The sequence below is a fragment of the Gallus gallus genome, chromosome 4, assembly GCF_016699485.2.
Source record: "Gallus gallus isolate bGalGal1 chromosome 4, bGalGal1.mat.broiler.GRCg7b, whole genome shotgun sequence".
Taxonomy (NCBI): Eukaryota; Metazoa; Chordata; class Aves; order Galliformes; family Phasianidae; genus Gallus; species Gallus gallus.
Window position 1 is genome coordinate 25,991,489 of NC_052535.1, and position 22,583 is coordinate 26,014,071.

Sequence of the window (22,583 nt, forward strand, 5' to 3'; positions counted from 1 at the left end):
AGAATCTTGCTTCAAGTCACACTAAAGAACCAAGCAGAAAATTTCAGTGTAGAAAAAATATTTAACTGAAACTAATAAATATGCAACTTCTCTAATGCAGTGCATATTTGAACTTCAAGACATCTTTGAGTTACTTTTAGAAATAGATTCCTTACCTTAATACCTACCAAATTTCAAAAGCTTCATTACTGCCTTTTGTATGAAAAATACTAACAAGAAAAAATATGATGCAAATGTGGTCTCTTCGATGGAGAAAAAAGTAATAATACAGTACAGCCCTTTTCTACTGAATAGTCTGACACAGAAAATGTTTTTAAACCCCTGGATATCTTTATTTATTTATTTATTTTCTGTGTTTCTTCAAAAGGGAATTCATATTGCATATTGTGAACAATAGTTTTACAAATCCAATTTTAAAGGACGTATCGTTCTATGTATTTATAACCTTGTAATTCTCTTTGCAAAATAAGACTGTGATTCACAACTACATGGAGCAAAACATAAAAGTTAAAAAAGATATATGTTTATATATTATTTGTACAATGAAGCATGCATCTTTAATGTTCACTGAAAACATTTTTTTGTGTGTCTTCATTTCTCCATCAGAAGCTATGTTGACACATGGCAGTCCTGGAGTAGCTTCTCTGAAAATGGTGAACAGAAAGAAACAGAATATAGCTATATCTGTAAGTTACTTTGGATGTAAACTTAGTTTTACTAACCTGTTGTTGAGGAAAGCTATTGTGCAAAGAACTTTAGAATGAACTGATTTGACTGTCATCTTGTTCAAATTTTGAAAATAGATTCAGCTTTGTTACAGAAATTGCAAAACTGCTAATTCCATTAGTTGGTTACATTGAATTATTGGAACAAGTTATTTTCTGTGGATACTTAAGGAAACTTGTCTGTTTAGTATCAGCCTAGCTGAAGGGACCACAAATGTCAGAGCTCAGCTCTGGACCTGCCTGGCACATTTATATTTATCTATGTTGAGGGCCCACCGCACAGAGTAGAGTACAGTTGTCAAATACCTGGCAGAATACTGAGTTTACCTTCATTTTACTTTGTGGTGTAAAAAAAATGGAGACCTCTTTTATTTCACTGAATGTGTATCGGTTCCGTACTGCTTGCATATCTTGAGCTTTTGGCATCAAATGCTGGAGAAATACTGAGGGAGTGTCAAGATGCCACACTATCACTTTCTACCTTCAGGGCATTTTGTTTTGTGAGACATTAATAATTCAGTAAATGCACTATATAAGCATAAAGTAACAAATATAATTTGAAATCAGATTTTGCAGAGAGTAGAAATTCAGTTAGTAGTCACATGCTAACCACTGTAAAAGTTTGTAGTTCAACACACCTACCATTTGCCATTCTGCCTACAAAGAGTAATTTGCAGCTATTTCTTAGGATTATGTACGCAGCATGCATTTAGAAAATTTTGAATGGATGAGGTTCAAGCTCTTACAGTTTAACACTGAGCTTATTACTACAGCATTTATAAGAAGTTTTGAAACTATCTAAACCTAGCTGATCCAGTACAGCTGCTTGTATGTCTCTCATAATAATAAAAGTTTGAGATTATATAAGATTACAGGAAAAAGACTTAAGTACATAAAAAGGGAAATTAGAAGAGAACTGCTTAGATTGTATCCACTATATTGAAGTGTATAATCCTGGATTAGCTCTATTTGTTACCAGCCTCTGTTCATATTACTTGACATTTTGTTGGTGAATGATTTTTCAGAGTTTTAAATCACTTAAAAAATCACTTCTTTATAGGATATGTAAGGATATTGTAGAAAAACATGAATATTTAAAACATTTTCAGTAAGCAAAGGATTTCCAAATTTTTCACAGAACCAAAAAAACTTTCTGTTAAAAAGTAAGTAATTTAAAAATATATTACGGTAAGTTGGGAAAGATCAAATACATATAATTGCATTTCAAATAAGAATAAAAATGTGTATACTTTAACCTAAAAATGAAAAATATTTACTCATATAAAATTTATCAGGATTATTTAAAATGTGCATGTAAGAAGTCCTCTTCCCTTCATAAACATTTGTTGGACATTAGCAGATGAGTAAAAACAGATGGAAAAATTGAGCGGTGCTGCTTCACTGGCAATACTATTTTCCTTTATCTTTTCTAGGTACATGTACTTTGTTCCTCTGTGTCAATTTCAACTTTTCTAGAAGGTGCCCATGGAGTAAAAAAAAATAAATCTCATATTAGTATGTCTGAGAAACTCAAATTAAACCTCCAGATCAGTTGCCATAATGCATCTCCCAATCCCAAGCATGTAAAGTTCTTTGAGAAAGAGAAGAACAGTCTGCATTTAGGGAAAATGTTGTATATACTCTGCTACAGCAGATTATAAAGTTGTTAGGTATGGCTGTTATTGATACTGTGATGTAAATAAAACTATCTGAAGCATTGAAGGTATGTGGGTAGATGACTTGATGCTATAACACATTTTGGAAGTTCTTTCTCTTGGTAGGGAATCTCTAAAGAAAGGTTTGTACACAAATAGTTCTGTACCTTATTATTGTTATTATTATTATTATCATTATTATCATTATCATTATTATTAGAAGTGGTTGCAAACAGGAGCTATGAGCATTTCCTGACTGCAGGACTTGAATGCCCAGCCTGATACATTTACTGTCTTGAGTTCATGCTTGTGAGCATGACACAAATAACAACAGACCTTTAGCAGCTTCTGAGAAACCTTTGAGACCATAAGGATTTGCTTATTTTCAAGGCTGATTCTCACGTTTTGATGGGCTTAAAAAAAATTGCTTACTCTGGAGAAAGACTTATGTGGAGTGATGGCTTCATCAACTAGTAGTTTTCACATGTGTAAAAAGAATGAATCTTGAAAAAAAGAATGTGGGACAATGGTTATGACTCCATAGCCATAACGCCTTTAAGTATAAATGTTCATGAGAAAAAGTTTTAACTGTTCAATCCCCCAAATACTTTACTGCTTTGAAACATATCTAGAAAATGCATGTGCCAATGGCTTGGTATGTGTCTGTTCCCTTTTTTTTAGTAGTTATGATTTTATAATACACTTACTTTACATCAGCGCACTTCGGTATTCTGAATCATATCATCATGCTCCCTCAGTCCAAGTAGTTCTACTTGAGAGCATAAAGAATATCAGCTTATGTCTTCCTCATGCATAAGATTGATCAAAGTAAGCCATTAATCAAATAGATATGAAAATTAGAAATAATAATATGAGGTGTTAGATAACACAATCTGCATGCAATAGCAGCTTGATCTCTCAGGAAATTAAAATAACTTAACAGAAAGGCCATATTTAACAGACTGCATGATGGAATTAAGAATGAAAATCTAGCCTATTAATCATGCAAGAAATTGCAATTAAATTATATTTGTTAATTTCATAGTGAAGAGTTTTTAATTAAATCATTAACCATTTGCTTGAGTCTTCAATTCTATGAAATTATAATTCAGGTATGAATGAAATGACATTTTTAGGGGTGAAAAAACATTTTCCATACAGTTTATTTCATTTCTTATAAAACTTTCTTTGAAAAAAAAAGAAAAAAGAAAAAAGGAACAGATCTCAAACTCTCTATCAGCTTGTCTTCTCCTGGTTCCTTTTGTTCTCTGTATCTAATTTTGCCAAAATAACATGGTATAATAACATGTTAGAAAAGTCATTTGTTATTTTTTAATTTTTTGTGTATGCATGATGAAAGTATTGAATTGTCTGTGTATATCTGGAAATAGGTCTTTTAACATGAATGGAGGACAGTTAGAATACTGTATTTGTTATTGCAAGTGGTAGTTTGGAGTATTTTTTAAAGCTTCAGAGTTACTTTAAACTTTGCCAACCTGAACACTGCGAACAAATGTAAACTGGAAACTAATGCAAATTACATCACAGCTTTGAATATAAAATGAAAGAAAAATTGAAGAATAAACTTTTGATCTCAGTATTTGTGTTGAGACATTCAAAGCCACTGTTGCTAATAAGTAAATAATTCTCAGTCTTTTGGAAGAGTCCATCCCTTCTAATTGGAGATAGGATGAGACAGATGAGACTAGAGCGATGTACTTTTTTGATGAGATTAAATTAGTCTATGATCTCTAAAGAATGTGAAGAAAGATTAGCTCAGTTATTTTTTGATATACAAAGTTGAATTCATGCTAGAACCTCCTTTAGAAGAAATTCATACAGAAATACTATTTGCTTGCTTGTTTTCACAAAATTTATAGAACTAAACTTTTCTGAAACCTCAGTTCCACTGATGTTTTTGATTGAAATTGGACACTACTTTTAAAACTCAGTAAAATCAGCAGTAAGGTTTAACCTGTACTGTCATATCCCCATCATCCATTTCTGGCATCATGGGCCAACATAATAAAATATGAAGCATTACTTACAGAACAGCCTATCCTTTGCACCAGTGTTCCACATAAGTTTTGCTGACTTTTTGTTGCTTATAAATGAGAAGAAATATCTAGAAATTCACAGAACAAGTAAAAGAGTCTAATGTCAAGATGTTAAACCAAACAAAAACGCAAATTTTGTCCTTACTTGTCTAAGAAAAGTTTTCCCAGTAAAAACAGGGAAATAGTCACATTAAAGTCCCAGGGAAAAAAAAACAAAAGCAAAAACCAAAAACAAAAGCATCATCATCAACAAAAAATCCTGATATTTCTTATTATCTGTATTTAATTCAGGCCAAAGGCATGAGATGGGAGGGTTTAAAAAAGATTGGAGTATTTATCAAAACAAAGGCTGGTAGAAGATACATTTCTTTCATAAATGTAGCCTAAAGACATAAATAAATGTCCTTCCTCTCATTATGAATGCTCCGTACTCATAACAGAAAGAGTAAGATAACTGAAAGATGAGACTTTTATATCTTAAACTTATTGACTAGATAAGGTACTCATTAGTAGTGTGAATTTAGTCTTACCTAGTTGTAACTGTCTTTGAAGTTATGAAACTAGTCAAAGTATGGCTACGTCATGAATAAGTATGAATTTACTAAGATTATATACTGTGTCTAGATCATAACTCAAGATGAATTTATTGCTAGACAGTTATCTAACTTATTAAATGTATTAGTCTGAGAGAAACTGTTGCTTTACGGTTAAGGTGCATCTGTCTCTCTCCTTTGACTAAGAATGAACTCTAATAGTGAAAAGAAGCAACTTAATTTTTTAAATAGAAAAAATTAGATGAACTGATGCAAATTCCCCCTGAATTTGAAAATTCACAAATGTTTTTCAAGACAAGAGTTGGAGTTAAATTCTGTATTAATTTCAACTCTACTGTGAATTAGTTTACCTTGAGTTATCTCCAGTTTTATCTGGATTAACTTCAGTTGTACCTTCAAAATATGTATGTTTTCCACATGTTAATGAAATTTAAAAGATTGATCCCAGCAATTTTCAATACCAAGACAATGCTTACGAAATTGAATCATAATATAGAGTAAAATTGCAGTCTTAGATAGATGTGATAATTGCATGGCTCTGTTATCCAGGTTTGCCATATATGCCTTCCAGAAAATTCCCAAGCATTTAAATTTTTCATTAATTATAGGTCCAGTAATATTTGCATACAAGTATATATTTTTTTCCATCCCATTCATCAGGTTATATAAAAATGTGTTGATCTTTTTCATTTGCTTGTTTCTCATGACAAATGTTACTACTGAGGAAATCTCATATCTCATTTCATACTTAGAATATAGAACTAAGATATAAAGTGTGTTTTAAAGGTAGATAATTTCTATATTCTAAATTTCCCTTCTAAATTTCTCCAATGAACTTGATTTGGAACAATTTTTTATTACTAAGCAATTTCTTGCTTTAGTACTGGAATATAAATACTACGTTTCAAAATATTTTCACATATCTTCCATCTGGATTCTGTTGAAGGTGCATTCCCAGCTTTCTCAGCACACCATTTACACATTTTTGTTATTTTAATAGGAGTGTATGATGGTGTATTGTGTCGTTTATCCCAGTGGATTTTATTCCTTCAATTTTGTTTGTTTTTCTTATCTGAAAACAGAGTATATTAAACATATCTGTCCTTGTTTTACAACTATTTATTATTTGTAGGGGATAGGAAATAGAAATACAAAATTAATTTTCATTTTGAATTATACTTGCCTGGAGAAAGGGTTGCTAATGATTGCATATTTTTTTTCTGCTTCAGAGAAAGAAATGAGATTATATCATATTACATTGATTAGAAATTCACTGCTATCATGAAAACTTTCCTTATTAGAAAAAAGAAAACAAGGCAACAAAAAAGTCAACATTTGATTTCTTGCACGTAATGAGTTAGAATCTCTCTGTCTCTGTAAAGGCAAGTACGGTCAGGGTTTCAATCACTGTTAGTGTGCATGAAAACTAAAGTGTGCCATGAACTGTATGAAACAACTCAGACAATGGTTTGCTTTATTGGATTACATTTCTTCCACTATATTTGTAGGTGTGTGGAACCTTTTGACATCAAAGTAAAAAAAGTGAAGACAGGGTAATATTAAGAGACTTTTGATCAAATTAGAAAATGTCTTCTTATTTGTGTCAGACTTTTTTCAGAAAAATTAATACCAGATATGTTTCTGTTGTTACAGAATTTGGGAAGCTTATTTTCAGAGGCAAAATTAAGCCTAATATCTATGCTAAAGATATTTAGGCTACTTGAACTTTTCAGTCCTCCTCAACAAGATTGCTTCTGAGTTGTAGGGAATTATTAATTATAAAAAAAGTAATTGAAAGTTGTTAATGAGATTTGGAAGGTTGTTTAAGTTCTCAGCTTTTCTTCAGTTTGGGTTATTTATTTAATTGCTTATTTATTGCATTCTATGGCTGCTTTTCAAGTACTCTCTTAAAGTCAGAGATCCTAATGCTAAATTGGCTATTTTCATGATATCATTTTGTTTTCTGCATAAGAAAATGAAACAATCCCTCAGTTCCATCCTTTTGTAGCCTTTAAAGCATGACACACTTCCTATAATGAAGTTGTGGACAGTAAGAAGAGACTAAACTCTAAAATATGTTGTATAGGGAAACATGCTCCCACATTTTTTTCTGGAAAAATAAAAATATTTATTATTTCTCTCTATCTTAATGCCTTTGATATCCATATTGAATTCAAATGTAAGAATAGAATCAAATGAATGCTTTTCTAGATTAAGAATTTACAAAAGTAAACTTTTTTTAATGGAAGTTTATTGTGCCCAAGTGAATAGGCATCAGTCCTTTTCCAATTGAGCGATTTTGTCTACAAGTTACATATTGTTACTGTTAATCAACTTCAAGAGATTCAGACCATATCAGAACAGAATGTATTTAAGTAGTAAAAGTGGCAGCTACATTGCCTGATCACCAGTGCAAATTCTAGCACTAAAATGTTTTTTTAAATGCCACAGAATTCCATAGGCCTCTGAATTATGTGTTTTACTAGTTCAGATTTAATAGTTCAGTATTGCAGGTATGCAATGTGTTTTCAACCTTTCATGCACACCTTCATACTGTGAGAATAATCTCACAGAAGTCCTGTAGTACAAATCTTAAATTACTGTAAGTGATGCTGAATCAGCAGGAGAGTAGATGGGTAGAAGCAGGGCTGGAACTGAAGTGATTTCTAAAGGGGAAGAGAATTTCATGATGAATGAAGTGCATGAGTACAGACATATTTACTGAAACTATGTTAGCCGCTGTCTGAAAGAAACAAAAAGAAAACCGCTTATGACAAAAAACATCTAATGTCACAATTAATCAAAAAATATAATCTAATTAAATATAAGCAAACTTGCATAAATAAATCTAAAACCTCTCAAATAATACATAATAAATTCTCCCTTACTCTGGCACTTACAGTTTATTGAATCCTTTGTAACAGCAATATTTTCTTGGCATACTTTAGCACGTTCTTGTTGTCTCAACTGTAAAGGTCAGATGTTTTACATGACAGTAGCATTTCCTTCGTGTAAAAAAACACAAGAAAACAGTTAATAAATAAATAAATCACTTAAGTACAGATTGGTGGAAGAAGAAAAAATAAAGATACTGATGAGATTGCAAATGCTGAGCACTTGATTTTCACTAAGAAAATGGTAAGGAGAAACATGGATTAATCCTGCAAATTTAAATAATAATCTAATACTCCTAGGGGCTGAAATATCAGAGAACAATATTGTAGTATTTGATCATTTATCAACAATCAATTGATCCAGCTGGAAAATACCTAAGGTTTGTTTTATCGTTCAAGTATAATGAAAACTAAATGTACAACTTTCATTAAGAAATATAATGATATATCACATTTTAGCTAGGACAACAGATATTTTCTACGGAATTACATATTTGTATGCTTATAATGGAGTTTATTTCAATCAGTTCTGTGCTTTGTGAAATATGCTTCAATCCATGACAAGTGAGGAACCAAAGAACCAGCTCTCAGTGGTTGGGATACGAGTTTTTACTCATGGCAGAAGAAATGCAGCTGACAAAAGCCTGAGAGCTGCCCTGAGAGTGAGCATGAACAGGAGACCAGAAGACACATGACTAAGGGCTGAGACTGCCAGAAAAGATGAAAGAAAATCTGATTTCCATAGCTTTGCATGTGTCTCACTTGGTAGCCCAGGAGAAGATCTAGTAAAAATTAGTAGGAAACATAGATTCAAAATACTGATGCTGGGTATCAAGTCAACCAAGTCAAAAAGGCACAAAACAGAGCAGTTTCTGGCACATTACAGGAGCAGTAAAACAGAAAGCAATGTGATGGCAGTGTAACACTGAGCAATCAAAAAATGAACAATTTTGAACTTGATTGCAGTGTAGACTGGTAGTCAGAATGGCTATGGACATGCTTATCAGCTAAGTCTCAAGGGATACGTGTTAGTCTAACTGTAGTCCTAGATGTTTTCCTGGAAGTAGTCTTCATCACCAAGTCTATTTGAGTTGTGAGCTATTCATTTAATTGTAGAAATAAAGATTAAGGTGTGAAAAAACAGGCAGATGTTGATGTTCAGGAAAAACCCCCCACGCTATCTATAGTATATATATATATATATATGTATATATAACCCACTTATCTATAGATAAGCTTAATAGATACATAGAAATAGACAAATGTTATTTCTTCAAGCTAACAAAATATAAAACATATAATGGGTACTTAGTCATTTCAAAGAATATTAGACTTCATTTAATGCAGGTGAAATTAAATATAGTCAAGTTTAAACCATTTTTTTCCTAGCAGAGTCAGAGGATACATAAGAAAATTTTATTGTAAATCAGTGCAGTTAGATTATTTCAAATCCTCACAGCTGGTTGCTGTTTTTGTTGTTCATTTGGTTGTTTTGTGTTTGTGTTTTTTAAAAGTTAAAACTCCTAAAAGCATTGATAAAAGCCATGGAAAGTTATTCTTCAAGAAACTTTCACTCCTCTTGATAGAGGTCTATCAGTATCATTAGTCAAGTCCCAAAAGAAAAAAGAGACAAGACAGAATAGAGAAAAGCTAATTGATATCAAGATTCTGATGGGTGAAAGTCACTTATAAAGCTGTTCTGGAATTCAGACTGCAGAGTAATTTTCTAGTTTCTTGATTCTTCCTTATACATCAGCTCTTCAGGTTAGAAGCTGAATACAGTAGAAGAGCACAGCAGGAGAACAAAGAATTGTGCCAAGGAATGTAACAAGATGGTAAACAGGTTTTCTTACTAGAGAAGTGGTCTTCCTTAGTTTGTCCTGGAAATTTCCCTGCTGAGATCTAAGGAAGACATTCCTGTTGGTTAGTTGCATCAATCCACTTCCCAAAGTTTTAAGTATTTTTGAATGGAATTATTAACATTATCTTACCGAACATCAGTTACAGAACACTTAAGGTAAAAATAAAACATGCTGCTGCATATGCTCTCCTCTTTACTTTTTTCAAGCAGTGGAAAGGTGAAAAGTTTCTATGGTGTGGGGGAACTGCTGGGAAGGTATTGCTAGTATCTGCAAAAGCTTTATCTAAAAGAGGTCAAAGAGGTCTGAAGCATGAAAGCAGTGGATTTTATTTTGAAAGAATGAAGAGCTTTAGAAAATCAAAGATCTTTGTATTATTCTCTCAATTGAGAACAGTAAGGTTTTATGCAAGATACAGAGTATTTAGTCTCTGCCTTCTTATTCTCTTAGCAAGGAAGCAGTCCTAAAAGTCATTGATTTTGAAACTAGGAACACAAAATTATGTATCACTTTGCCACCAAATAATTGTAGTTTCAGCACCATTGTTTCATTTAATTTCTGTGTTCTTCTTGTCTATATCATCAAATGTTTCTGTATGTCGAGGACTCAGTTTCAGTGTTTGGTTTGCTTCAATTCTCTCTTTTTCTGAGTTTTTCAGACCGTTAAAGATACTGGACACAGGTAATAATTTTTATACATTGAAAAAGTGAAAGTATAGATCTCTCAAGAAAAGGCTGCACTGACAACTAATATGATCTTGTTATGATCCCTTTCTTGTTACCTTTGGCTAGAAATTAAATGGCTAATGATCTTTCCAAGGCATAAGAGAAGGATGGGTAGGCTCTAAGTCTCTCACTCAATTAATTATCTGGTCTTTATGAAAAACTGGGAAAACTAGAAAATTCTTTGTTACTTAGTGAGGAGAAATAATAACAAGGTAAAGACAGCTAATGAATGGAAAATATCTCTTAATTAGAGTCTTTAAATGAAAGATACTTAATGTGGATAAACTATTAATGCTGGCAGATGATCTGGGGAGATGAGATTAAATTGTTTGAAAACTGGCTAAGCTGGAGATGCCCAGTGTCTATACTATAGCATAATGGGATTCACCTCATGTTTTCACTTGCATTAACATATTAATCATTACTGAAGATCTGAAATTAATTATTTTCAACCTTTAAGCAAAGGGGATGCATATGGCTTGTGGAAGAACAAAAAGTAAGTAGAAAAAGTAATTCTTTCCTTTAGCTATACTTACATTTTGCAGACTCTCAATTACTGCAAAGAAGTTATCTCTTTAGTCGGCAGTGAAACAGTTACTAACCTCAAGCTTACGGTACCTAGGAAATAATATTCATTCCAGGGTGAATGTCTGATTATTTATGTTTCTTTATAATCTTCAATTACTATGGAAGTAATTTTGCATAATAAAAGAACTAAAATAAATTAATTTATACCACTGATCCTTAATGAAATGACTGAAACATGGTTCTGGATGTTGTTTCAGAATTAGTGTAAGAGCACAACAAGAGCAAAAGTATTTTTACAAACTATATATTTCATTGTCAAAGTAGTGACATTATGACATTATCACTTTAATTTAGTCTCTGTGTAAATGATCAAAAATGTCAGTATTAAGCAATAGATGTTCTTGGCCCTTTTGAATGGGAACTGGATTTCCTCTAACATTGTTTTTCTTTATGTAGCTCCAGGGAGAGCAAAAATGTGAAACCATAGGATCATAGTACAGTTTTGCTAGATCTCCTAAACCAGAATAAGTTTAGAAGGTATCTCACTTGGAAAACAGCGTTAATTGGATTGTGCACTTTTGATGCAGCCTTCTTAATAGCTTAACAGTAAAAGTAATGGTTAATATTACTTCATATATATGTTGGTGTTCATTAATGGAATAACTTAATTCAATTCTGTAGAGCAGTTTTCCCTCTCAGAAAATGCATTGTTTCATTAGGTTTAGAGAAGCGGGTTAGCTCATGTCTAGATAAAGTAGGATGGGGATGCAAAATGTAAAAGCATCTGATTAAGAAAGGCAGACAGATTTTTCCAATTTTCCTTGTTTATTCATTCAGAAAACACCACACTTCATACATTTTCACCTTCTTTTCTGCAAGGCAGTTCAGAGAAAGTTTGAAGTCCATCCCTCTGAATCTATCATCTTCTTCTGAAAACAGAAAATTTTCTCTTTTAGGCAAATTTATCAGAGGCTGCTTTTTGGCATCTAAGAGATGGGATATTCAATGAAGCATAGTGTAAGGAGATAACTTTACAAATTTTTAACTTAACAAGCAGGATCTGCAATACTGTTCATATCACTCACAGTTGATAACTAGTGAAAATCAGTGTTGAAATTAATTGGCTCACAGCATAGATGTAAATGCTAGTTCTCAGAGATTACTAGTAGATAGAGTGTGCTTTTGGTACCTTGGTGAAACAAAAACTAAGTTTGTATCCTTTCCATCCATGTGGTAGGAGAATGAAGTAATCCATATGTAGAACAACTTCTTATTGTTTATCTGAAGGAAACCTGATATGAGTATCATTAGTACAGCATCAAACATTGGAATACTTTTCTAAGCCCAAGAAATTCTCAGACCAGGGAAAGAATTTTGAGATTGAGTGTAATAATTTCTATCGCACAATGATGGATTGCTGTAAGACATTTTATTTTAATATGAAAATCTCTAGCATTAAGGGCAGTACAATTTGTCTAGGGCTCAGAGAAGGTGAAATTTAGTTTGATCTCAAGCAAGGACCTGAGAAATCTGAACAGGAGTCTTTTAATTGGCTTAAGATAATTTGGAAGCCATGAAGACATGACATGACTTGACATGAAACATTCAGAGGTGAATGAGAACAGACTTGGAAATAACCTGGAAAACAATTAGGTTTTTTGTTCTGAACTCAAAAAGAAAAGCCCACCTCACTGCCTGTGGCAGTTAGAGTGAGCTAATATGTAATAGCAATGTAATATCTTTGCACAAAGCCTGAATACAATAACTGCAGCCTTAATGAGAAGATATGTAAAGGGAAAGGACAATTTTGAATCCCTTGCATTTCTGAATTGTGCTACTGCAGGATGAATTTTGAAATAGGGACTCTTACTTTTAACTATTTTTTTTTTCCTACTGGGAGTAGTTTTACAGTTCAATGTATTCTAAGAAAAATCAGATAAGGTGCATTATAGCTTTTGTCCACAGGGAATACAGTGTTCAGTTTTAGTTCGTTAGATGAGATTAATTCATTATTGAAAAGAAAAATAATATTAATTGCATCTCATAGTATTTAAACACACTGATATATTGCACAAATTATTCTGGTTTGTTAGGTCAGACAAATCACGTGGTTTCAGAAGTATTATTTTAAAGGTGCATTTAAAAGTTTTGATTGCTAACTGCTGTCAGTGCTGTTTAGTTTTATAGATTAAAAAAACTGACAATTTGACATATTTTGAGTTTTGTGTTTTATTTTTACTTGTGTGATCCATTGGTTACTTCATTTTTACTATTTGAATAGGAATTCAAAATGAGGAGAAGGTTTCTGTGTTGGATTTGTGCCTTTCATTTTTGATGCAGTTGTAAGAACATTTAGTTTTTTAAAGTGAGAATATATGTGCTGGAAGATCATGGAGCTGGACCTACAAAACTTATTTTTTATAACTACTTGCTTGTTATTTCTGTCCTCAGTAAATGGTCTTTAATAATTACTGAAAGATGAGCAGTGGATTTTTATCCCTGTCCTTGTGAGCTGAATAGCTTTTTGGTGGAATGCTGTTTAGAAACTTAAAAATTACAGGTCAGAAATCTATGAGAAGATTTTTCTATCTCAATTTTCTTTCCTCAGTCTTCACTACTAGTGGCATATTGATTTTTAAGCATACATTATAAACAGAAACGTAGTCAAAAGCTTTCATTTTTGCTATGGATGTTGTTATGTACTTTGCTGTTTGATTTTTCTGAAATCTCATTTTAACTAAATTGTAGAACAGTGATTCAAGTTAAAAAAAGAATTACTTCGCAATGAGAGAACAAAAGCATCCTAAATTACTCTGCATCTGTTGATGCAGCCATTGGAAAGAAAAAGAAGGTGAAAAGGTGTTAGAATTTTTCATTATGTTTGATGCCACTGTAGTTCATCCATAGGTTTCAGGAGAAAGAAGGGATAGGTTGTCCACTACAGCTGAAGTAAGGAAGTAAGGTTTGTAACCTTCACTTGCTCCCAACATGCCTTTGCTTAAGGATTTAAGTCTAAGATAGCTGCGCAATTGTTATCAGGTATGAATTTTCCCATTCCTGTTTCAGTAGCTAACATTTCACTTTCAACTACTAACATGTTAAGTGTTGTAGGAAAGTATGTATTCCTTAAAAAAAAAAAAAAAACAAAAAAAAAACAAAACAAAACAAAAAAAAACTCTTTTTGCTTCACACAATACATAACACAGAGACAAACCAATAATTTATTTACAAAGACAACAAGCTCACTGAAGTATGTTTCTTTTTACATTCTGAAGAACATAGAAATCTTCTGTGTTTTGCTTTGCTTTGTTTTTTAACGTGAAAATTGAGCAGGAACAAAGCAGTAAATCTGAATTGTCTTGCAGACAAATACATAAATGGATAAAATGTGTCTCAGTTAAACGGTGCTCTGTAACTATGCCAATTTCCCTCCCAATACAAAGGAAGTGAAAACATTTGTCATGAGGGAATTTTTATATGAAAAAAATCAACTGAGGCCTGGTTTCTCTCTTGAAAACTAAATAAAATCCAAATAACTTTAAAGCATATCTAAATTTTTAAAACCTGATCCATGGTCAGTAGAAATAGTTCCATAAAAATCAGAAGGCTTTGTTTCAAACTTATCCAAGTTCTCAGGATTAGTTTTAACACAGCCTTGTTGTGTTGAGCCATTTCCATATTTTTATTTTCCAAGGTTGTAGATAGGTAGGATCACAATTAATTTCGGTTTGTATTTAGTGTGGCTAACCACTGAGGCTAAGCTTTTCTCAACTTCTCAATAAAGAACAGAGTTAAGAAGTCCAAGAGCAGACTTTCATTTTGTTTTCACCTCTGAGTAAGAAAAGCACCAGACACATCTTCCCTATTATCTTTCTAGGTTAAGATGTTTAAGCCTTTGATAAATCCCCAAGATTAATAAGTGAAAGAAAGAATATAAAATGTTTCGTTGCACTCTGAAGCTAGTCTTCAGCATTTTATAATGTTTTAAAGCACACTGTTACTGCTAAACATGTGCTATATTGTCACAATTTTACTTACAAATCTGACCATGGATTTTCAATAGAAATCTGTTACATAATATATTATTTGGATATATGATTTTTTTTATTATTATTATTTATTTATTTATTTTTAGTCTGGTCAGTGACTTAAAAGGAATGACTTACTAAAGAGTACTTTGTTGAATAGTTTCAAAATTTCCTTTTCATTTGCTTCATTTGGCTCTTTCATAAATATCACGTTGGATCTAGATGAATGATTGCAGAAGAGACTTTGTGCTGTTTTTTTTTTAATTACAAGGCTGGTACACTTGCTTATCTATAAGAACATGGTGCAGCCATGGATCTTCCCTTTCCTTTTAGAAACAGGAAAATCTTCTGTGATAACTTGACAGTATGGCACAGTGGAGCACAATTATGGACAGGTAACTTTGTCCTGATATCCCCTCCTGACTCAGGTAAAGTTTTATGTTATATATATATAGAAGGCCATGAACAGCAGGGTAACTGGGGAGCTAAGGCAATGGAAACAATCATTCTGCTTCACTATATTGTTAGTACAGATAGTTAGTCTGCTAGTACAGATAGACCATAATCTTCCATTTGTTTTGCAAGTATAAACCTCATCTTGTGACCTGTTCATTAAGGCATGTTGCTGTAAGTATCGCTAACTGGCATCAGACAGTCCTCTTGAAGTTGTGGTTTCTATTTTGTTTCTTTCTTTGTACCTCAAGCATTTTGCTCATTAATTAGTAAGCAGATTCCTACCTACTACATCTTATCAAGAGAGTAAATGGCTCTGCATTGTGTTATTTATATGTTGTGTTAATTAGTTAAAGATGTTATAACCTTCACCATTGGATTATAGGGCAATCTGTGACAGAGTGGTTGTATAAAAATAGAAAAGGCTCTTCAATTTTAATCTTACCTCATTTACCTTTTGTCTGATGTTAAATCAAGTAAGTGAAACTGGTAATGTCCTTGTGACAAGAAGGCATGGCTAGCATTCTTAAACTCATTGTTTTCTGAAGAGGTGTGTGTTATTTTGTAGAGAACAACTTGTTCTCCAGCTCCACAGCAAACTGACAAAATGTTGGAAGGGTAATCTTTTTTGACATCCTTTCTTCTGCCCCACATCACTTAACTTTCTATCTAGTTAAAATGCATTTTATGTCATATAAATAAGAATAGCTTATGCATTTATGCTCTCTGGGTATGTTGAAATGGACAAGTATTACTAGTCTTTTCAGTTTGTCTCAGTCCTTGGTAGCGGCAAAAAGAGTTGTTCTAATCAAATTATAAAACAATAAAATGTTTTTGAACCATCTGGTTGCCCACTCATTTACATATTATTCCAACAAAGAAGTTTTGGATTATTATCTTGAAAACTTTGCTAAAATGAAAGATTAATTCTACTGCTCTCCTCTCTTCAACTGGTATAGTAATTTTATTATCAATGACAGGCTGCTCAAGGATGACTGATTTCTCCAAAGCTGTAGTGGCAGTATCAAAGTCCAGAAAGAAAACTGTGATGAAGCACTTCATTTCTCAGTGTTAATATTTCCCAGCCAAACAAAACGATGAATTATTATTTAATTTCTACAAAACAGGAAGAGCTTCAACTCTTTCCTGACTCTAGGTAGTACAGATTGTTATTAGGCCATTTTGATGGAAGAAGAAAAGGCTACTTTGAAAAAAACGAAGCATTGTCATCTTTATTCTGAGCATTGTATGAACTGTGATATTTGTGGGTCCTCCCTCCCTAAAGCGTGTGGCCTCATGAATAGATTATATCTGCAAAAGCAGGTATTCCCAGTAGATTTTGAAGTCTAAGCATAGTTGGAATTTAAGTTTTAAGTTTTCCTGCTAATTGCTCATCTGTGTTTCCTTGTAGAGTACTTTATGCTGTTGCTTGGCAGCTTGCTCTCCCAGTATAACCTGTGGCTGGGATTTCACTCTGAGTTCTAAATGCTTGAAATATATCTGTTGCAACAGCTAGTGTTTTATATCTAGGACATTCTTTGTAAATAGGCCTGCGTTCCCAATAAATACTTGAAATGATTTTTTTTTTTTTAACTTTCATTACAGGCTTCCTAAATAGGAAAGGAATAAATTAATTAAATAAATAAATTAAATAAATAAAATTAAATAAAAACCTGAAGACATTTAAAAAAGAGAATAATGAGTTCCAAGTTTTCATGACAGTCCTGTGAAACTACTAGGGTCAAGATCTATTAATTTTTGTGCTTAAACCCATAAATAACTAGGAAAATGCAGTCCAGCACAAGATTACAGTCAGATAAATTTACAGTGAACTTGCTTGTATAGCCTTAAAAATTACTAATGTACTCACTCAGATCTCCAGGTTTGTGAAGCTTGTTTGAGGACTGTTCCAGAACCTCCTGTTTTGTTATGCTTTCCCACATCAGAGGCAGATGTTTGTGGTATGATAGTAGAGGCTCAAACTTCCTGCAAATATTCCATTACATTTTGTTGCTATGAGACAGATGGCAGCAGAGGGGCAGTCTGACAAAACAATATCTGACACAAAAGCATGTATGAAGCAAAGGTCTGTCATTGAGTTCCTGCATACAGAATTCCACCACTGACATTCATCAACATCTGCTGAATGTTTATGGTCACCAAATACTGGACACAAGCACAGTGAGGCAGTGGACGCTGTGTGTTTCAGCAGAGACAGAAGGACACTTCCACTGGTGCAGGTTACTATGAGCACAGCATACAGGCTTTTGTTCATCACTGGTGAAAATGCTATAGGTAATGGCAGCATGTATGGCAAACAGGTATATGTGTATTGGACCAGTGAGATTATCACGTAACAAAGGAATAATGAAATAAAGAGTTTACCTGTATCCTGGGCTCATGGAAAGGCTCCAAGAGGAGTGATCTCCAAATATAGATCCTTCCTCTTTGGGAGTCAGCCCTCAAATGACCCCATTTGCCATTTCCCACCCCTAGGACGGGTGGAGTGACCCTTTTGGTCACTGTCTCGCTCCAATTTATAGGAGGAAGAGGAGGTTCTTTGAAATATGTATGCCCGGCGTGAGATTAAGAAACAACGGTTCAAATGTTGGTCCGACCAGTTTATTACAAATGTTAATAAGGGAGATGAAGAAAGGGGAGGATGGACACTATTACAGATTGGGGTGATGGAGAAGGGAAGGCGAGCGATAGAAAAAGATAGAAAGAGGCAAGAATTGCATAAAGCGGGGATAGTCACCACCAGGATCCGGCAGTAGTCCTGTTGCACGACGTTCCGACGGTCCGAGGCCGAAGGGCAGAAGCAGCGAGGCCGCTCTTGGGCAACGAGAGGGTGCAGGTACCGGGTGGGTCCAGGAAGAAGCCGCCGAGTAAGTCAGGGAGGAAGCAGCAGGTCTCAGGTAGCAGGCCCAGGGAAGTCCGTCAGCATACGGTCCGTAGAGAAGGATCTGAAAGCAGAAACCTCGAGTCTGTCGTGGTGAGGGATCTGATGGCAGAAACCCTTCACTGGTCTGTCGTGGTGAGAGATAAGCCTCTAGTCCGCCGAGGTTGTTGGACCCTCTTTTATCCTCCATTTTCTCCTGCCTACGTGACATTCCTGGGTGCTTGAGCAAGAGTCATGTGCATACCTCCTGAGGTATCCATCTTCCTCGAGATAAGTCCACACAAAAAGACCGTTTCCCGGACATTAGCAGCAGCTTATCTCTCTCTCGTTGCCCCTGGCCTTGTCCATCTATGCTCCTTAGAGGATTTCACAATCCTTAGCCAGGACCTGTCCATCAGTGCACCTCAAGACAAAAGATTTCTCTACCTTTGCCCAGGACTTGCCTGGACTTGTTCCTCAGCAAACTTTGAGTCAATGATATAAAAGAATAGTCTCTTACAGTCACTCAGGTGAAATTGTGTTCACCTGTGCCCCTGTGGCTAACTCAGCGCTCACCTCAGGTGGTCAATCAGAGGTTCAGGCCATGATTCAACAGTTCCCATACAGTGGTGATTATCTTGAAAAATAGTGTCTTGTAGCTGAGAAGTTGTACTCTCAAATAGTGTTATCATGACCTTAGTATCTGTTGTAGTTTCCATGGAAAAAAATACGAGGTATTACTTTCAGAGCAACCTACATATAAAAGATCTGAGCCTATCATTGTTACAGAAGAGAATGATGGAATATCAGTTGTGTGTCTGTGCCAGCAACACAATGAATGCAGTAGAAGGATGAAAAATGTATTTGCATCTTAGACATAGTTATTTATTTAGTACTTTGAAATCATGGATGCAATTGTAGTGACTGTTTCATCTTAAAGACTTTTTTTACAGTTTTTCCCAAGTGGGCTTTCAACTTTCTGGTTAAAACACAGGAAAACAATTACAGTAAAAATGTGATATATGTAGAAGCAGGGTCATTTTAACTTACATTTTCTAATTACTTCTATACTCGTAAAGTACACAAATAATCATTAAGGTTAAAATATGAAATAGCATGACCAAAACAATTCATTTGAGCTCTTGGACTTAAAAATGTGCAGATAACCAATATTGGCCGTTCTTTTAGGGGAGGAATGATAAGTAGGCTGAGGTCTGTATGGTAAATCTTATCCTGAAAATACTGAGATGGATGAGCCATAAGCTTCTGAAAACGAGATTTCTAATGGAAACACCAAATCAACTTTTACTGCAGTGTCAGGAATATGACATTATAATAGAGTGCACTGATGTATCTCTGTTTGCCTTTTGCAATCATAATGAAACTGACTTGAGCACAGAATGTGGCCGGGTATTGCATCCACATCTTTTGTTTTACAGTATAACAATATTCACATGCTCAGTGCTAGGTGTTGTGCATTTGCACTAGGATGGAAAAAGACCAAGAGTAATTTTTAAAAATTTATTTCTATTTATTTATTTATTTTTCATGGCTAGAGTATCAACTCCGCAAGCTGCTGTACAGAATATGTCATGGGGATATCATCAGCATAGGAATGTGTCTGAAGTCATTAGAGCTTCTTATAGCAAATACTAATGACAACACCGATACTGAATAGCAGAGTGCTGTTTGGCTCATCTCCTGTCTGACCTAACACAGGTTCAATGTGAACCAATCCATCTTGGATAACTTCATTGCTGGCATCTAGTTTGCAATGCTTGGCTCTTGACAGGACTCAGGCTTTCTTTGTCCCATATTCCCAGCTAGAGAGTGCAGTCCAAGAACCTGAAGCCAGGACTTAAATGAACATACACAGACAGCCCAAATCAAGTTCCAGAAACTCAATGGGCAGAGGACAGGAACTGCACAGACTCATTTACCCAGAGAACTCTAGTTATACCCCACTGACTGTTGCCTCAAGGATTTCCAGTGATACCTCACTGTTTGACTGTTTTTGATTAATTTTGTTTTTCTTCCATATAATTGTTTTCCAATCTGACTTGGAGGTGTGCAGAGAAGAAATTGCAAGGGACGGTACCCTGTGAAGAGATACAGGGGTATGGCAGAGTGGAGGATGGTGAGCAGCTCCAAGATGACTGCTGAGGCAGCTCAGGGCCCTTTGTTGCCATCTGTGATGGATTGACAGCATAGGTGGACAAAGGGAAGGCAACTGATGCCATCTACCTGGACTTTGACATAGTTCCCCACCACATCCTTATCTCTAAATTGAAGAGATATAGATTTGAAGGGTGAACTATATAGTAGATAAGGAATTGGTTGGAAGGTTGCAGCCAGAGGGTTGTGGTCAATGGCTCTATGTCCAGGTGGAGGCCAGTAATGAGTGGTGTTCCCCAGGGGTCTTTCTTGGGATCAGTACCCTTTAACATCTTTATCAGTGACACAGATGATGGAATTGAGTGCATCCTCAGCAAATTTGCTGATGACACCAAGCTGAGTGGCACAGTTGATGTGGCAGAAGGAAGGGATACCATCCACAGGGACCTTGATAAACTTGAAAGGCAGGCCCATGCAAACCTAATGAGATTCAACAAAGCAAAGTGCAAGGTTTTGTGCTTCAGTGTGAGTATATCCCAAGTATGTATACAGACTGGGAGAAGAACTCCTTGGGAGTAGTCCTGCTGAGATGGACCTAGGGGTCCTTGTAGGTGAAAGATTTAATGTGAGCCATCTGTGTGTGCTTGCAGCCTGGAAGGCCAACGGTATCCTGGGCTGCATCAGAAGATGGGTGGTGGGACATTGAGGTCCCTTCCAACACAAGCCATTCTATGATTTTACCTGCAGAAAGAGCAGTAACCCTCTCACTGCCAACACTCTCAACTGTGCTTGTGTAGGGCAGAAGATACCATATGCTGAGAAGATCTCTGAGTGAGAAGAAGCACAGGAGTTGCTCTGTGGACACCTTTCCAGGCAAAATTGAATGAATTTGCCAGGAGAGGTATTCACAGCAGTGTATTTGTCTCTTCAGGACCTACTTGCAGGTGTATTTGCAGGAGGCAGCTGAGTGAAGATGCCAAAAGCTGCTGCAAGATTTCGACTTTATGGGTGAGTATGTAAAACTGTTCTATCTTTTGTGGGAAAAAAATAAATTAGTTCTGCTTATATGGCTTGAGCCAGCCATCTGATGCAATTTCCTCTTCTTTCTTCTAATCTATATCCTACACCACAGTCATGGTAGTTTTTCTTCTGGCAGAGTCCAAATCCATTTGGACGAGTCTCTCCTTTATTCATTTCCTAAAGGTACAAAGACCCTCATGGCAGTAAGCTGGAGCACCCATTCACGGCATATGTTCAACTCACAGCTGTCAACTTGCTTTGTCTGGGCATAGCAGACTTTTCTCCACCTGGTTTATCAGACAGACAGGAAGATGTGTAGGTCCCAAGTCAAGCTGTATCTGTATATTTTAAAAAAGCTTAAACAAGGCTTAATGGGAGGAACAGTTTGTATCTAGAATCCTAAATATTGTTCAAGCCACATTTTTAACAGAAGATGTGATATTGGTCACATTTCTTTTATTTATGAGTCATTCATGTTAACAGAATTCAATTACTGATTATTAGATTCAGTAATTTTTTTCCTGCTGACATTTTCATACTTTGTCTGTTTTTTCTTTTGAAATTTAACAAAACATAAATTAATTTTCATTTTCTGTAACAGATTTCTGGGTTTGTTTTATAGAGAAATGAAAGAATTCTAATACATGTTTGAAATGAAACTTTAGTATATAAAACTGATAACAAAAAGTGGGGTAAGCAGCTAATAACATCTGCAGCTATGGATCACAGAATCATTAAATCATAGTATTGTATAGTTCCAATCCCCTTGCTATGGAGGATATATGAAAAATTTAGAAATCATTAATTAATCTTTTAAAATGAAAAATTATAAACTCCGCATTGCACCTATTTAGCAAATGAAAGATTCTACTTCAATTAATACACTGAGAGTTAGTTCTAGCCAGACAATCAACCAACCAGCATCAACAGTTGCTGGTCCATTCTGATTTCAGTAACATAGGCACTCATACTCAGTACAGTATCATTTCAAATGCTATTTCTTAGAGTTAATACTATGAAGAAAGGAAAAGAAAAGAAAGGTTAGATAAGTCTCTTTACAGACTGGGAACCCTAAGATATGCAGCACCA

The 22,583-nt window shown here is 34.6% G+C and overlaps 1 long non-coding RNA gene across 1 annotated transcript in view; it reads left to right on the forward strand.

Moving 5' to 3' along the window:
• LOC112532358 overlaps positions 1-22,583 on the forward strand; it is a 47,724-nt gene that overhangs the window by 22,609 nt on the left and 2,532 nt on the right. The window contains exon 5 of the long non-coding RNA XR_005859504.2: positions 21,406-21,482. This is a non-coding gene — a long non-coding RNA (uncharacterized LOC112532358). The remainder of the gene's footprint in view (positions 1-21,405; positions 21,483-22,583) is intronic.